This window comes from Cloeon dipterum, chromosome 1 (assembly GCF_949628265.1).
Source record: "Cloeon dipterum chromosome 1, ieCloDipt1.1, whole genome shotgun sequence".
Taxonomy (NCBI): domain Eukaryota; kingdom Metazoa; phylum Arthropoda; class Insecta; order Ephemeroptera; family Baetidae; genus Cloeon; species Cloeon dipterum.
Window position 1 is genome coordinate 6,899,284 of NC_088786.1, and position 17,599 is coordinate 6,916,882.

A 17,599-nucleotide genomic window follows, 5' to 3' on the forward strand; every position below is an offset into this window, starting at 1 on the left:
ACCCGTTTTTTGCAAAAGGGACTCTATTTGAGATGTTTTTAGGTGCATCAGTTTGAGATGGCTGAAAAGTGTCTCTATTTGAGATTTTTTGGGTGAGTGAGATTGTTGCCAAACTGCTATTAGCAAAATTATTACATAAATTAAGTTATAGTGTATAAATGCATTTTTAAATTTATATATTTTTATTTTATTTTTTTGCTCTTTTTTCCTGTCCTCTCGGACCGGGAAGGGTGCGCACTGCACTGGCACGAATGCTGAAACCCGGGTCCCAATAACACCGCGAACGGATAACATGGGCGCATCAGGCCGCACAGGGACCCAGCCCACTCAAGGGCCACTTGCCTCCGCACCTAGGACTGCATTGAAATGCCAGACATTCGTCCCGTGAAGCCAAATCACGCATGCTGGAAAGGTGCAAACCAGCAAGTAGTGAGTCGGCGCCGGTGCGCCTCCCAGCCCGTTGAGCAATTTAATTTTAATTTTTATTATTTCTAGTTTTTTATGGCAAATTTTTGCAAATAGAAAATATAATTGGCCAGAGTCTCGAATTAGGACCCGAATAAAGAAAGAATAAAGATAAAAAATATTTAAATTAAGGTCCTTTTTCTTCTATACAAATTTTTCTGTAATCCCAGAATTTCAACGCTCTTACGTGTTTAGTTTAAAATCCTCCAAACCGAGAATAAACTTTGAATAAGCTAAAAACACTTTTTGCTTAATAAGAACAACCACCAGTTCTGTCTGTAAATAGAGAAAGAAATAGCTTTACTAAACAATATACTGTGTGCAACTATGTTTGCTGATTCAATCCTGCTGGTTAGGAAGATTCTAAAGGAATTATCAAAGTCTGTCTATTTTCCGTAGAAAAATATAGGAGAGGCATTTTCTTTTGATCTGCGCATGCAAAATAACTTCTTTCATACTGGCTTGGCTGTGCTCCTTGTCCAGCGGGTGACGAATGTAGAGCAGTGTCGTAAATAGCCAGTGCCACCCCTGGCATACATAATATGCTGTTGGGGTTTAGTTGTGCGATTTCGAAATACGCACATCTGCAGGGATGCAGCACATTAGGCGAGATTGCAGCAGGCTCTCTCGCCAAAGGGTTTATGGCGGGGCTTTTTCGAAATGGCACATATGCGGGGCTGGCTCATCAGTTCTTTGTTGCTGCTGTTGCGTTATGGCTCTCTGCGAGATATATGCAAAAATGTGCATTTGATGGCGGGTGTCGTTAAACGCGGCGACGGCGGCGGAACGTCATTTTCGCTCCGCGTTTGTTTACAATAATCTGCGCCTCTCCAGGAAAAAAGTGACACGTCGTCGATTGCGCATATTTACGCTGCGACATCGGCCGCTGCTGTTTGCTCTCGTTGCGACATATTTCGCGATGCGAAAAACTCGCTTTTGTCAACGGACAATATCCAATTAGTCTGGCTGTCTCTCTGCACGCCTTTTATTCATTTTGCTGCTCTGCTCTCTCTCTATCTTTCGCCGGTATACTTTTTTAGTTATTTATTTATTTATTGTCTTTTGCAGCAGCACATCAGAGATTGGAAATAGCTGAAGGAAAAGTGGGGCAATTCAATTTGCTCTTGAGACGAAGATGCGCTGCTCCGCCGTTGCTGTTTTATACATGCAGCAAGGCAAAAATTTATTACCTCTTCGCATACAGAGAGCAATGTGAAATTGCTTTCCATTTCTAGCTGCTTCTTTTTCCCCACTTTTGTCTGCTGCTCCAAGCTGTGAGTTTGATGACTTGGAAGCATTGCAAAAGCAAAGAGAGCAGATATACATATTTACTCGAGCAATAAACTGACGGAGATGCAGCGGAAAAATTTCTCTTATTGCATGTACTTTATGTTTTAGCCAGCATAAAAGCACTGGATTGACATCATGGACAAGTGTAATACACGCATAAAACTAGTGCCTTGTAAGCAAACAAATTGTTCATTATAAATTTGTGCAACGAGTTGGAAATTTGTAACTTTATTTATTTTAAAATATTTTGTGTACCTATTTTTTGTTATTTGTTATATTTTTGTATAAAATAAAATTTAATTTTGTTTTGCGTGTTTATGGCCAATATTGTAAATGAACGCATAGCCTGTTAAATTTTAACAATAAGTAACTGCAGAATCATATTTGACTTATGACAATTTATATTAATTGTTATATTGCAGGCTTCGTTGTAAATATACGTATAGAAAAAACATGCAAGAAAATACTCAGTTGTTAAAATTCCCTACCTGACCGCACACGCAAACGAGAAAATTTTTATTTGCATCTTGAAAGTGTTTCCTATTTAAATTCGTATATAATTAATTTTTGCTTCATTCGAAAAGCTTGTCATACGGTTAATTTGCACATAGCTGCAAGCTATTAATCCACGTTAAAAACACAATATTTAAAACAATACACCAACAGTGGATTTTTGTTAAAAAAAACCTTAATTGCGAAGGAAAAAATAACAATCTCGTTATTGTTAGATGAACCTTTCGGAACAAAATGCTGTAAGATTAAGTAATTTTTACATTTTTAGAGGGAAAATAATTCTTTAATCCACCGCAGACGATTTGCAAATAAATGAAATTAAAAAAATGAACAAAAGGGAAAAAATTTAAAACCAGACATTTCAGTTTCTTGTTTAAAAATAAATTAATAAATTATTGCTTCAAAATTTGACTGAGTGTTAATTTAATTAAAACTATAAACTAGAAAGATCGACTAAAATAATCATAACATTCAAATCCAAAATATACTACTGGAGCTAGTTATGTTACAAATAAATCAGGCTTTCCGTTTATTTTTCAAAAACATGTCAATGGTGGAACTTAAATTTAAAAAAGGTTTACTATTTTCAATTTTTTTTTAGAGTTGAAGCACAATTTGCAGGCAGAAAAGTTAATGTTCTCGGCCCAAATTGTCGGTTTGGAAATTTGGAACGTAAATTGAGCAAATACGTGCATATTTTACCAAAAATCTGGTATATATCTGTCTTCGCACAACATGTTGATAATTTCTTGAGTTTCTCGAATATCTCGAGGAAACAAACTAACCGGAAAGGATCATAAAAAACTTTATTTATGATTTATAGCGATTGAAAATCTTGACAGCTTTTTGGAATAATTAAAGAAATAAAAAATAGAAAATTATGATTAATATAAAAGTGTCTGTGTAAAAGGCCTAGAAAAAATAGCACACTGAGCGATTTATTTTAATTCTTAAATGAATTTGGTGTTTAAAATGGTGAGAGTGGCTTCATTAAGACGTATAGATCAACTTTAAAGTTTTGACAAATTGTCCTAACCCAATGTGCAATAATCAAAAGAGGACAAATGCTACAATCAAAATTCGAATTTTGCCAATATTTTCCAAAATTAACTGCAATTTTCTTGGCAGTTTTGATTCCTCTTATCGAGATCTATCCAACGGTGCTGTGTAAAACATTTCGGGAAAACTCTTTGTTGTGAAATAAAAAAAGATTTTAAGAAGGGAGAGGGAGATGGTCTTCCCAATTTAAAAAGCTTGCAAACTTTGCAACAATTTTTTAAACATTTGCAGGTTAATTTTGGCTTAAACTGAATCCTTTTGGATTGTTTTTATGCATTTGGTAGCAAAAATGTTCTTGTGTTTCGCTGTATAAATCCTCTTTTAATAACAGTTTCAGAATCTGTATAAAAACAAGACATTTTTCATCTTCAGACCAAGCCAAGAAAAGGAGAATACAATTCCCCGGTCTGAAGATTTTTCATATTTTTGGTCAGGTTGAGGTCAATACACATATCGCTGTGGCAGCGCCTTTTCCCAGCATATCGCATTGGCAACCAGCGCCCATTCCCTGGCAAATCCATTCCCAGCATAATTATTCCCAGCATATGCGCCAATAGGGATTTTACAGGAGAAACAAAAAACTGTGCTGTTCACACACTGGCTGGCTAGATGGCGTAAATTGTCATATTATTGAAAGAAAACACCGAAATGAACATTTTGACGTACTTTTATTTTGATTTTATTACGTTGGCGCTTAACTACTCGCTCCCAAAGTTCAAGAATATGGGGTCAATAGGTTTCCACTTCATGTCAAACGCACATAATGGCAATAAAATTTAGTTTTTAATAACCAAAACAGTTCTGGAAGACTCACACTTTTCGACAAACTCGCACTTCACGGTAGGATAGTACTCTAAGATTTGTATTCTTCGCATCAGACCGAGAAGTCTAAAATGAACGGAAAAGCGTGAGTCGACTCTAATAATTTTAGTAGGTACAGAGAAATCGCCACAGTTAACCTAAAACCCCTATCCCTTGATATTAAATAAAAATATTTTATTGCCGTTGTGCTAAAAAATAAAATGAATAAATAGTTTTGCCTATTTTTCCATCGCCGAGACATCTCAAATTAGTTCTACCATAAAGGATTACGAAAACTGCACACCGTGCGACTTGTCTCAACCTCCCTTAGATAGCCGATCGATTTTGGGGGTGATCTATTTGCCCACCAACCCAAATTTGCCTTTTTTGTCTCCATCCCAAAAGTTGGTATGTACAATCGCAATTTTTATCGTTACTTCAAACCATAGGGGGGAAGGGGGATGAGGGTAGATCACCCTCAAACCCCTTTGACTACCTAAGGGAGGTCAAGACGAGTCTAACAGTGTGTAGTTTGTACAATTCTGTGTATTAGAACCCAAGATTTAGTGGTTACTATATTAGCAAAAATGCATGGACGCATAAATACATAAAACCTGATTTTTGCCAACATTGTGATCGCTATATCTCGGGTTATAAGTGTCAAAATTGCAATATCTGCACACCGTCCAACTCGTCTCATTCTCCTTTAGATAGCCAATGGAATTTAGGGTAAATCATTTTTAATTTAAGAGACTTTCGATTAGTGAATAAGTGCCGGAAAGTGCAAAGCGACGCGATTTTTATCTTAGCTGTAATGCATAGGGTGGAAGGGGGATGGGGGTTGATCACCCTCTAAACCCTTCTGTTATCTAGGGAAGAGTGAGACTAGTTGAACGGTGTGCAGTTTTTTAAATTCTGATGGATTAAACCCGAGATTTAGCGATGACAATTTCGGCGATTATTGTTTTGATTTCTGCAAGGCTTCAAATAGTCAACACACTTATTTCACAAGAGATGGCGATAAATTATGCTTCCAGTGAAACAAATGACGTAAAATTTCATCTGGGGATAGGTCAAGGTCTTAAATTTAAAAATCCGCGCGAAAACATGTTTGGCAACGAAACGCAGTTAATGGGAATAATTATGCTGGGAATGGATTTGCCAGGGAATGGGCGCTGGTTGCCAATGCGAGATGCTGGGAAAAGGCGCTGCCACAGCGATATCTTGAGGTGATTTATCAGGCTCTTGTGAATGTAATAGAGTGCGACAATAAACTTCTAGCGGAAAGAGATCAAAGGAATGCAGTTGGAAATGGAAATTTATGCGGTTTGATGTTGGCGGGCAGATTGGAGGCGACCCCTTTGTTCGCGGGGCCGGCTTCGCGCGAGCGAACGAGCATTCTTGCCGCTTTTTGTCAATGAAAGAAGAAAGGGGGCGATAAAAAATAATATTTCCTAGCAAAATCACGCGCTCTCACACATGCATCCTTCGGGACGGTGTATTATGTGCCGGCTCCTCCAGATACATCAGCAGCATGAACACGGTTTTTCTTCTCCTCGACGGCGGTCCCCTGCATGCCCTGCTCCACGCCGCACCCCTTAAACGCACATAGAGGGTGGAATATAAAAGCGCAGGGGAGTATTACGGAGTAGAGAAGAGAAGCAAGGCTTCTGGGATTGTGTAACCGTCGTTTTCTTGCGGCTTTCATATTTCCACAGATAAATTCGGGCTGATACGCGGAATTGCAAAAATTGCCGCGGAATTTATCTAGATTTGGTTAAAGCCAAACGATTCCTTTCTTTCTTTCTCGCTCTTTCTAGTATGGCAAGTGCCGCCTCGAGAGCAGAATTCAGCCATAAAAGATGAAGGGTCGAGATTTCCTGCTGCCAGAAAATGCTCTGCATTTTTTTTGTAGCAAAGGCGAATGATTAGAAAGGAAAAATTTTCAAATAGGATATGTGAAAAATAGTTTGGTGATTTTTACCGCAATGCCGCGAATCGAAAGAAAAATAAATTTATTTTTGAAATAAATGTAATATTTACATCAAGAAGACCATTTTATATTTTTTGCAGTCAATACAAAATAAATATTGATGAAATGAAAATAATGCAAGAAATGTTAGCAAAATATTAAAAAATTAAATAAATAATGTTTCTTTTTCCAGAAAAAAACAGCTCCAAAATTCTTTTTAATTGATTTGTCCCCGGAAGGGCTTTAGAAACTCGCATAGAGCTTAAAATATTTTGTACATAGTTTAGCAAAATTCAAGACAGAACTAAAAAATAACCCAAGAATTTGGGGTAAGTGCCGTTAACGATAAAAATATTAATGTAATTGTAATTGATTGAATTGTATTACAGTCCTGTTGACGATTAAAAAAGTCTGTGCTAAAAAAGAAGAATTATTATTCGGTCAACTCTTCCCTTGCTACCAAAACCTGTTTAAATATGTATATATTTGGTCTTTATTTATCTGAAAGCCTCTACTTTATAGATGAAAGCAGATTGAAAAATTAAATTCCTGAGTCTGCTGACCAGGCTTGGAACGTTTTATTGAAAATATGCCAATCGCATGATTTCTCTTTCTCTTATGTTAATTAAAAACCAACAGCAATTATCTCAGTAAGAAAAATCAATTTGAAACAGTGCATTAGAGCTTTCAGATTGAAGCTATCAACATTTTTTTGTCCTGGAGCGTCTTTAATGTATGAGAGCACAACCATTATAATTCCAAATATAATTGGTTCAAGCGAAATGCGCTTTGTATTGTGTGTGCTTATAGAACGGATGGCAATTAAGCTGCCTTGAGTGTGTACTCGCGTCGACAATTGAATGTATATACAGCAGCAACCAAAAGCAATGCAATTAAGCATGCACACACGCGAGAGAGCATGACGAATCGAGTGCGCGGCCCCTGTTCTCGCGCGCGCTCTTTGTGCATAATACATGAGCCAATTGTCGCCGCGTAAGACGCACTGCTGTTACAACAATAAATAATACACTGCATTCAAAATGCATTTATCAATAAGATGTGAGCACGAAGCAGCATTTCCAAGTCTTTGTGGTAGGACGCATCGGATCAAGTCAACCAACACATTTCTGCATGCGCAGTGGAAGCTGTATGCTTGCATTCAAAACCCTCGAGAGCTGCCTTGCCTCATGTGCGGCACACCCAAAGTGGCTTCTTTTTACAGATTGGATGCAATGCTTAAAGAGCAGATGTGTGAGAAGAATTCGAATCTGTGGATTACATTAAAGTGCTGCATTAAAAAAAATCAAATTTGAAAAATCGAGATATATTATTTTGCTCTCTGTTTGATTTAGGGACCGAGCATCAGGTATAGTGTTATTTATTTATTTAGCATGATCGTGAACGGAAACTTATATTTTCGTTTTTTTAAACGGTCTAATTTGTTCATTTTTTTACAGTGAACTAGGTATTCAATGAAATCGAAAAGAAAATTTCCCATTTTTCTGCAGATTTCTATTCGTGTTTATGGTGATGTAATTGTATTAATTTTTAATTTTGTATATATGTAATTTATATTATCAGTATTCTTTCTCCAGAAGGGAAGATCGTAAATCGAACACCATTCGATAAATCGCAACGAGAGGGATTCAATTGGAGCAAAAAATCATAGAGATAAACCATCAGATCTAATGTTCCAAGAAATTTGGCAATATCTGAAATTCATCTGCTCCTTTTGATCCTCATTTCATTTTTGGACATTGTAGAAATAAAGGTGAAACTCCTAAAAATGTCAGTGCTTGCGGTTTCTGTTAATTGAGCGCAAATTTCAATAAATATTCGCTATATTAGCAGAAAAATGGTCTAAAAGTAATGATAAAAAGCTTTTTCTAATTTTTCAATATTGCTTCTTTTTAAAATAATCGACACAAAACGAATAATTTTCAATATTCATGTTTATAGAGGATCAAAGAAGTTTTTTTGAACTGCATTTTTTGTGATTTCAAATTGTCGATTATATTATGTTTTTTTCCTTACCTGGCCACACTAGAAAATATAATAAAACCTTCAACTTTCATTAAAGAATATTCTAAAATCCTTCTTAATCGGTCCAGGCAGGCATCATTCCACAAATTTCGACCTCACCTATGGAGAAAATTTAAAAAAAATTGGAATAAAGCTTCAATTTAATATTTTTGGCTACTTGATTACATACAAATGAAGCTTATTAAATTATTATTATCAATATTAATAATAGACCAGCCCCCTCACAATCAGTTTTCGCGAAAAAAAAATGGAATTTCGAGTGCCCTGTGATCCAGCACACTGCGTGCGCGTGTAGTTACGATGAACTGCGGTGCGGCGGCGGCGTGAGTGAGTTTGCTAGGTTGCCAGCTCTGGCTGCGCTCTCCCTCCTCCTGCGGCCTTCCTTCCATTCCAGCGGCGAGCGAGCGCACTCGAAATGCTCCTCATTCGACGCCCGGTCGCTCTCGGAGAGAGTGAATCGCGCGCCGCTCGCGGTGTTTTGTTGTGAGTGCCGGCCCGTGTGTCTTTCGACTCTCGACTCGTGCCGAAAAACGGAGAGAATTCGCTCAGCAGTGTCGGCTTGGCTGCGTGCCGAGTGCCGAATCGAGTGCCGCGAGTGCTATTTCAGTGAGTGCGAGTGGATTACCCTTCGACCACCGGCTCAGGGTGCCTGGTACCTTTTTCAGGTGAGCCAGCCAGCAAGCAGGCGTCCGCCATTAATGAACCTGCCTGAAGCGACGGCGGCGAAAAGACCGGTTCGCCCTCCCACTACACCAACAGTTTTTATTTTTTTTATTTCTTTTGCACCGCCGTTTTTTTCTGTATCATACAGTCATACTTTAGGTTATCAGCGCCCCTCTCATTGAGCAGATACGGACAGGGCAAAGGTCACGGTCTTCATTTTATTATCGCTTTATTGATGGTGATTGCTGCTCCTATGCAGTCGGGAGACAAAAAATTAAAATGAGGCCGCCTGAAAGGTCAAGCTGTTGAGTTATTGTTGTGTTTCCTTGCAACTGAGTTTCTTCGGACTGCAATGTTAACGTGAGCATAGTTATTTCATTTTTTTTCAAATTCATAATTATGATATTTAATTTTGATTGTAATTTAATTAATATTTAGAATTAATATTTTTTACTCATTTTACAAATAGTCCAGTTGAAAATGTACTGCATAACCCTTTTTTAAAAAATACTACTCTTTTAAAATAAAACTCCAGCGATAACGGGAAAATGCATGAAAGTTAGGTCATTGTTAAGAGTTTTCCTATTTTTTTATATATATTTTGTACCCCCTCCAATTGAATATTATTAAATTTAAAGAGTCCATGTAATTTAAAACATATTTTTAAACTGGAGTCAAAGCTTTAGTGTCCAGTAGAAATTTCTGAGAAAATCGGCAGAAGATCCTTTTTCTTTTTAAATGGCGAGCACTGTCTCCCTGCTACATGATAGTATACTCATTTATTTCGCTGAAACGAAAATTTCCCTCGCACGCAAGCCGCACACCGTTGAATATACCACGACAAGATAGGCAAAAAAAGGATAAACACGGCCGTGTAGGGACTTTTTAGATTAATATTTGTCCATAATCGTTTTGAGAAATTGTCAAAATCTGAATGAACAATTTTTTCTTAGCTCTTTTCATTATTTCTCGATGAAAATTTAAATTTTAGATTCCTTGGACTATGCTAGTAATACACAAGGATCTGCATTCTGTAAATAATGTCGATTTTTTATGGTTTAAATTGACCCAAAGTTTTGTACTGATTTCAATATGAGCCAAAATTTTGAAAGCCTGAATCCTGGACTGGGCTCTGGCAAAACAGTTGTTTTTTTGCCTAATCTTGACCGTAATATATTATATGACCGAAAAATTCGTTGAGTAATGCCCTAAATTTCCATATTTGCGGGATTTACGATTTACGAGCGACGATCATGAAAACTTGAGAATTTTGTTCAGGTTGGTCGAACAACAAAAATTTGGGCACCATTGAACTCATCTCGTATAAAAAAACAACTTTACTCTTCACCCTAAAGTTGTACTTAAGTTCAAGGTCACTAAAATTGAATTTCCTGTTAGGTACTTTAGTTATTGAATGAATATATTAAATTTTTGATCAGTTTGGAAATTTCTATTTTGTAGAATGCAAAAAATTAGGTTAGAAATAAAACTAATTCAAACTTATATCGGGCTTTTGAAAAATGTTCTCGCGTCGAAATCTCAGTTTGTGGTGGGCGGATTTTCAAAAACCACAAATCGCTAGACAAGTCTTGTACTCTCCCCAAACACCCGTAGTAGTCTAAGGGTTCCAACCCCCCTAATTTCACAGTAATAACGTGAATTTTATTACAATTTTTCGCACCTCACTGTGAAACAGAGTTGAGTGACAATCTTGTTGTTGCAAGGTTGCTGGTCCCAAATTTATTAAAAAATCTTTTACTAAACTCATTTCACCACTTCCTTTTGATTTCTCTCTGCTGACACAATTAAGATTTGATTGAAATTCTAGAAGCACAGCTTTCATATATGTCCTTATTTGAACAACGAGAAGCCAACAAATTAATTACGATTGCGTGGTGCTCACCCTTTCCTTTAAAGGCAACTCTACTATAAGCAACAATTTTCGTTTCATAAACCAGAAAATAATCATGACTCATTTAAGGCCATATTCGAGTCAAATACATTCATAAAATGTCCTCGCATGAATCAATTATCGACTGCGACATGCGAGCCACTCATGCACGGCAGCAAAACAATTTTTCTTTTGTGCATGCACAGCGCAAAAAATCTGGTGTTCTCAAAAGGCTCCACCTGTTCGTTCCCGCAACTACGAACGAACGAAGGAAATATATATCGAGTTTTATTGCGCGAGGTCGGGCAGTGGTGCCAGCGTGATTTTGTCATGCTTGTTTGCCTTTTTATTATTACTACGCCGCGCGTCGGCACCGCGAACGGGGCGCCGCAGACGCGAACACAAGGTGCAGCTAAGGTGTTTTCTGCTTGCTCGCTGATTAATTTTGATCGTCAGCATTGCGAGTCGGCCGAGCGAACGCGAAACGCGCCGGCCGAAAACAACGCGAGAGCGGCTTTGTTGTTTTTCTGCACCACCGGCGGCAGCCAGCCAGCCAGCCCCAGCGCTACTTTATTAATTTTGCCTCCAGGGAATCCGTTTTGCCGCAAAATGAGCAGCAGCCTGACGTCAGATGGGGCTGCTTTGATCATATTTTGCAGCCAGTGCGTGCGTGTATGAGCGCTCGCCATAGTTAAAAAGCTGCAGTATTTAATGCCGCCTGTCTGACATGCCCTATTTTTATTTTACTTTCATGCCGGCACATTGTAAACACGGCTATGATGTTTTTTCTTTTTCCTAGAGCTATATTTTTTATCTACTACCCTTACCACTGAAATTTTGTAATTAACTGTTGCTCACCGACAAATATACACAATATTATTAGGTCGTAAAATCGATTTCTATAAACAGCACATGCAATGACTTGTTCTATGCAACGTGGGAATTTTTTAAATTTCCATAAATAGTCAAAATTAACCCGTTAAGCTCTCAAAATGCTTATTTTTGTGTATAAATTTGCGAAAAATTAATACAAATTGAACCAGTTATATTTAATGAACTACTGTTAAATTTTATATTATGTCATGTTAAAAAAATGGTTTGTCAATAATTTTCCGCTAGGTTTCGATCCCTTCTTCGTGATCCATTTCAACATTGTGCGAATTTTGAGCTGAATTTCGCACCTCGCGAAATAAATCCCGATTTTTAATAGAGAAACGGGTCTTCCCGTTAGAATGACAAGATAGCTTTGGAGCCGATTTTCTCGCAAATTTAAACATGAAATTTTGAAGTACGTAACCAATTTAAAGAGAAAGTTTAAGGTGATGAGAGGAATCCTTTTTCACATTTTTAATGCAGATTAAATTTTTGTCCTTGCTTCTTGAATTAGTAAATTCTTAAATATTACTATTCATTTTATTGAACACCATCGGTGTACATCTAACGGTATTACAAATTTATTTATTTATTTAAATTCTTAAATACGAAAGTAAAATATTTTGCTATTTCAATGATTAAAAAATCTGACCCAAAGGAAATCTATCTTTGTTGTTATCTCTTAATGACCTTTTCTGTATTTTACAAAAAACAAAAATGTGACCTATGAACTTTGAACTACTTTAATAATTCAACACCCAGCTTAAAAACATATACAAAGCCTTCACCAGCTGTGAGATAAAAATTTCCATCAGATGACGCATAACCGAGATTGAGGAAAAACGAGAAATTTTCTGGGACCAAACCCAATCTTTCCTGCGCGATGCGTCATGCCAGACGCGTAATCGGCCAATTTCAAAGCCCGGGATCCTGGTGCAGACGCGAAATGCCTGCCCCCTGCATTCCCACGGAGTCGTTTTTTATGCGGAGACGGGTGGAAATAAACAGACCGCTTTGTGTGTGCATTTTCTCGTCTGACAAAGGGCTTCTTTCACGTACGCACAACGGCTCTCTGTGCTTTTGATCCGTATATACACGTATTTGATTATGCGTTCACGATGTAAATTATTTTGTGTTGGCGCACAACCCATTATTTAAATTTATATTTACTCGGAACCGTATGCGGGTGGGTCCGGGAAACTCAAAGGATGGGCGTCGACCCGACCAAAACATTGTGTAACAAAGTGGCAATAAAATCGGGCAGCAGCCGGCTACGCACGTTTTATGTTATTACTAATTCGAGAATAGACTCTCACGCGCATAATAACATTTCTGCGATAGTACTTGCGTGCGGAGCAATTTCCTATCAACTCGAGAGCCGCCCCCCCTGCAAGATCCTAGGGATGCCGGGAGGGGTGTGCGGACTTGCGGAGCGAATTTCATACACGAGCGTGTGTGCGTACGCGCCACCGACCGGCGTAATTGCATTCTGATGCTAATCTAGCAACTGCATCAGGGAAATTTCTTCACTCGCCTTAAACCGAATACCGCAAGCCGCTCTTCCAAGATTAGTTATTAATGCCACCGATCTATCCACGTTGTTTTGCCGCCAATTGCAACGTGACTAGATGCAAAGTGGGATCGTTCACCTGATTCTATTTACCTATAAAACTGCCCAGGTTAATAGGTTTTCAAGGGAATAAACACCTAAATTATAATGTCTTAGACAGAGTGATTAAAATAATATACAAGCAGTTTTTTTACGGGAGAGAAATCTGAAGTGAAGGAAAATTAAGTGAAATAAATTGTTTGTTTGAGATCTTGATATTTTTTAGAATCCTTAATTAAATGAGCTACCTTTCTTCCCCTGTTTTATTGCGTAACCTTTTCAAAATAAATTCCTAACATATTTAAAAAAATCGTCTTATTACCTTTTGTGCTTTAAATTGAGGTCTAAGCTTTGTTAATTTTAAATAGGATTGATACTGCAAAACCCGGAAAATCCCTGCTGCCAATGCATGAACTAATTCTTAAAGATTCAGTTAAAGCAAAAATTTACCGATGAAGCAATATAAATTTATGAGAAACGTGGCTACAAAGTTAGCATGTTTTTAAAGTGAAGACTGTTTCCCTACTTGAAATCTGATTGTATTTCGTGACACTGAGTTTTCCCGAAAAGGGCCATAGAATAGATCTCGACGAGAGGAATCGAAATCTGCCAAGAAAATATGGCCAAGTGTAATACATTAATTTGTAGTTTGGAGAAAATTGGCCAAAATTGAAATTTAATTGTAACATGGTCCTCTTTTTAGATTATTGCACCATGCAGGGCACCTGCTTATTGTAGCAAACGATGTAATAATTTTCAATTGTTCCCTGCATCAACTCTGTTAAAAATAGCTCACTGTTTTTTTTTTAATTTCCATAATTCATTTGCGTAAAATTTGGCTTTAATTCGATCCTTAATGTCGATGATGTGATGACAACAAGACTGTTGAATGAGTATCATGTTTGACACTTTCTTCATCGTGCTTGAATTTCAAAAGCTGCGTTTCGATAATCTTACAGAACTGTCAACAACAACATCGTCAGCCACGCCAGAAACGCAAAAAAGAAGCACGCTTTTACAAAAGCCCATCCCGTTCCTCCTATTCCTCTCGAGCTCAATTTCTCCTTTGCGTCTTTCTCCCAGCGGCAAGAAAAGTCTGACGTTAAACAGCAATTGCCACATTTTATCAGATCCCTTTTGTAAGAATCATCCCTCGGATTAAAAGGCTTTCTCTCATCCTGCCACCTAGAGTCCCGCGCGAGCAGGCGAATCGTGCAATCAATTCCGCCGCCCTTCGCTTGCGATTATTCTTCAAAGAGTGTGGCGTGCAAAATAATTGAATCGCCGCCTTTTTGCCTGTTCGCAGAAGCAGCAGCATCGTCAGTGTCGGTGATCATCGCGGTGTGTGTGAGAGTGTGCCCGCGTGGATTATTTTTTCACACGTCGTTTTCACATCGGCAGCAGCAGCAAATTGGGTGAGTTTCAGCCTGTCTCGTCGGATTATTCCGCAGAAAGAAAGAAAGAAAGAGAGAGAGAGAGAGAGAGAGAGAGAGAGAGAGAGAGAGAGAGAGAGAGAGAGAGAGAGAGAGAGAGAGAGAGAGAGAGAAAGAAAAAGGGTTACACGATCTTAAAAATAATAGCCGAGGAAATTCTATCTCGCGCTGATGATGATGATGACGACCATCATTACTTTCGGATGCTGCTTTTTCTCCTTCTTCGCGCCGGTTTCAAATGGCCTGCTCCGCTCGCAATTGCAGCCTTATCTTTTCCTTTCGGCTGCGGAAAAATGACTGATAAGGAAACTTGAGGAAAAAAATAAACATCGGCAGATGAAATTTCGGAAGAAGTGGACTCAGTTTCTTTCTTTTCTAGCACGCATGGGTGCAGATGCTGCGGCAGCGAAAAGAGCTGTTTGTCGAGTTGTTTCGGAAAAGTCATAAATAATCGAGAGGCATAAAAGATGGGGCGCCGGGGTGGCTGGTGGGCCATTAGTTTAATTGCGTTTCAACACAAATTGCTTCTAACGAGTCTTTTTTCGGGTGGAATAATTAAATGCTCAACTCAAAACTCAGAAGAGCGAATCAATTATTTAAATGGCTGAAATTTTAGCCATGAAAATTTAAAAGGGCTTAGTTTTCGTAAATATCATCTTAATTTGGACGGTAATTTGAATTTAAATTCATTTAACAATTATTACGCTTTCTTCAAAGAGCTATTCTGGTTGGAACAAAATATTGATCAATACTTTTAGCAGGTAAAATCACCAATCTTTCAAATATTATAACAATTTTACCCTGCAATAAATTAAAATACTAAAGTTTCAAGTCTAAATCATATTGATACCCTTTCCGGCCGATCTAAATTTAATAAAAATTATTATTATTAAATTTTTCTTTCGAGATACTGATTTAAGTGTGACAAAAGGCGTAGAAAGAAATGTCAGAAACTAACAGAGTCAAGATTTAATTATACTGATTCTTGCGTCACCATCTCATTTTTTGACGCTCCTGCTGCCAGCCTGATTACATTTCCTTTGACCGCGTACGTTTAATTAATCCGATTAGAGTTTTCTCGATGTCGCAATCGGCATTAAAGTTGGCGCGTCCAGAGGTGAAAAGGCAGGAAGAAAACACATCTTCGCCCGCCTGCCTGCCTCGCCTGCTCGCTCGCTCACCACTCGACGCGAGTTAAATTAGATTCTATTGCCGGCAACGAGAGAAAGAAAAATAATGTAAGGAGCCGAGCTCGGCGTCCAATTAACCTGGGCAAAGGAACAATGGCGCCGGGAAATTGCAGAAAAGAGCCTGCGCTCGCCTGACCTTGATTCAAATTGAATTTTTTACGAGCTCCTCGGCTTGCAAACGTGAAAAAAGCTGTGAAAATTATTTCGGATGGGCGTAGATGGATGAAATAGGAGAATGCCTCGTGGGAAAATAGATCTTTTTTGACTTCATTGCTGTATTTCTCACAAAGAAGCTAACTTCCGCTAAAATGATAAAGGTTTTTGCATTTGTACGATCCTCTTGACATAACTCCGTCAAAAAACTACGCATAAAACCAAAGGTAAGAAGCCTCTGTCGTAAAATTCGCAAAATATGCTGTGCAATTTCGTCTCTTTTTATCTCACCTGAAAATAATTTAGAGCCTTTCCATGGAATATTGTTGGCAAAATTTAAGAGGATTCTTTCTCAACACAAGGCAACTGGTGCGGGCCTTGGGAAATATTTCAATATGTGAAATGCAAAATTACGGCTTGTTAATTTTAGATCAAATCAAATAAAAATATACATATATAAAACCATTGCTAGAATTTATTTTGCGAACAATTACATAATAATATTTCTACAAAGGCATCGCATCATTTCTCAAAATTGGCAATTCTCTTTATTTTAATCCCTATAAATAGAAATCATATTACAAAATTCATGCTTAATCCAATTCATTTTTTTTAAATATATTTTTATGCTGATTTTCACGATTTTAAACTATTTTTATAGCGTTTTACAGAATTTGGCCACCTCAATAGTGCTTTAAAATCAATTTGAAAATCCAAGCACGACAGTATATTTTTTATCTCCCTCTGATTATTTAAAATCAGGTCAAGTTTGGCTTCCCTCCTCTTAATAGATAATAAGTCGTTCGTTGTTGTTTACGTTCTATAAAACTTTAAGCGGCAGATGAAACACGCAGGAGGCGCAGCTGAAATTGAAAAACACAATCAATTCTCACAGCTGGAAAGCTATTGCGACGACCTCTTCCCAAGCTAATGAGTCACACTGAGTCAGTCGGAATCGTGATTCAGGAAGTTGTTCATTTCGTGTCAATTCAGAATCGACCCATTCATTCACGCGCGCACACGGCAGTTAAATTCGACGCTGGCCAATCAATCAATTTGTTGGGCGCGTCACGCCTTGGGACGCGCGCGCAATTTTAATAACTCGGGCTGATTCACGTTTATCATCGCACTCCGTGCCAGGAATTAATCGGCAAATTTGATTATTCGGCCCATTTGCATCAAATTTGACACTATTCGGGCCTCTGCAGGTGCGTCTATCTGTCTGTCTGCCTTCCAAATGAGCTAGTCCGCGACTCACTGCATATTTTTTATTACTGCGGCGAGCGTAAAACTTTTTACTTCTTTTATGCAAATCCACTCGCGCTCTACGCTAGCTAAATATCCGCTCAAAACTCTGAAATTGCTTTTTCGGCAGTTTAGAATTGGAGTTGCGTTTGATTGTTTCCACCGTAATTATTTTTTATGTGAGCTGCGACCGTAATGAAGTGATGAATGGCGTAATTTCAACTCATAATTGTGACTGCAACCCTGAATATTAATGATAGTCAACAATAAAAAATAATCACTTTTTTAAATATTGAAAATAATGTTTTTTCTACAGCTGTGGCGTTTCCCTATTTAACAAATTTTCTTTTCAAGAGGCCTTATTAGGATGCGTAGAAACATCTTTTCATAAATTTTACT

The 17,599-nt window shown here is 37.9% G+C and overlaps 1 protein-coding gene across 2 annotated transcripts in view; it reads left to right on the top strand.

Annotated features, from left to right (window-relative positions):
* The window catches only part of kek5 (kekkon 5), a 192,797-nt gene that overhangs the window by 69,661 nt on the left and 105,537 nt on the right, over positions 1-17,599 (top strand). The window contains exons 1-2 of one of the 2 annotated variants that reach the window (XM_065479234.1): positions 8,546-8,808; positions 14,486-14,594. The gene's annotated coding sequence lies outside the window, so the exon portion shown is untranslated. Of the gene's footprint in view, positions 1-8,545; positions 8,809-14,485; positions 14,595-17,599 lie in introns of those variants that run through there. The other variant, XM_065479241.1, reaches the window with a different exon arrangement.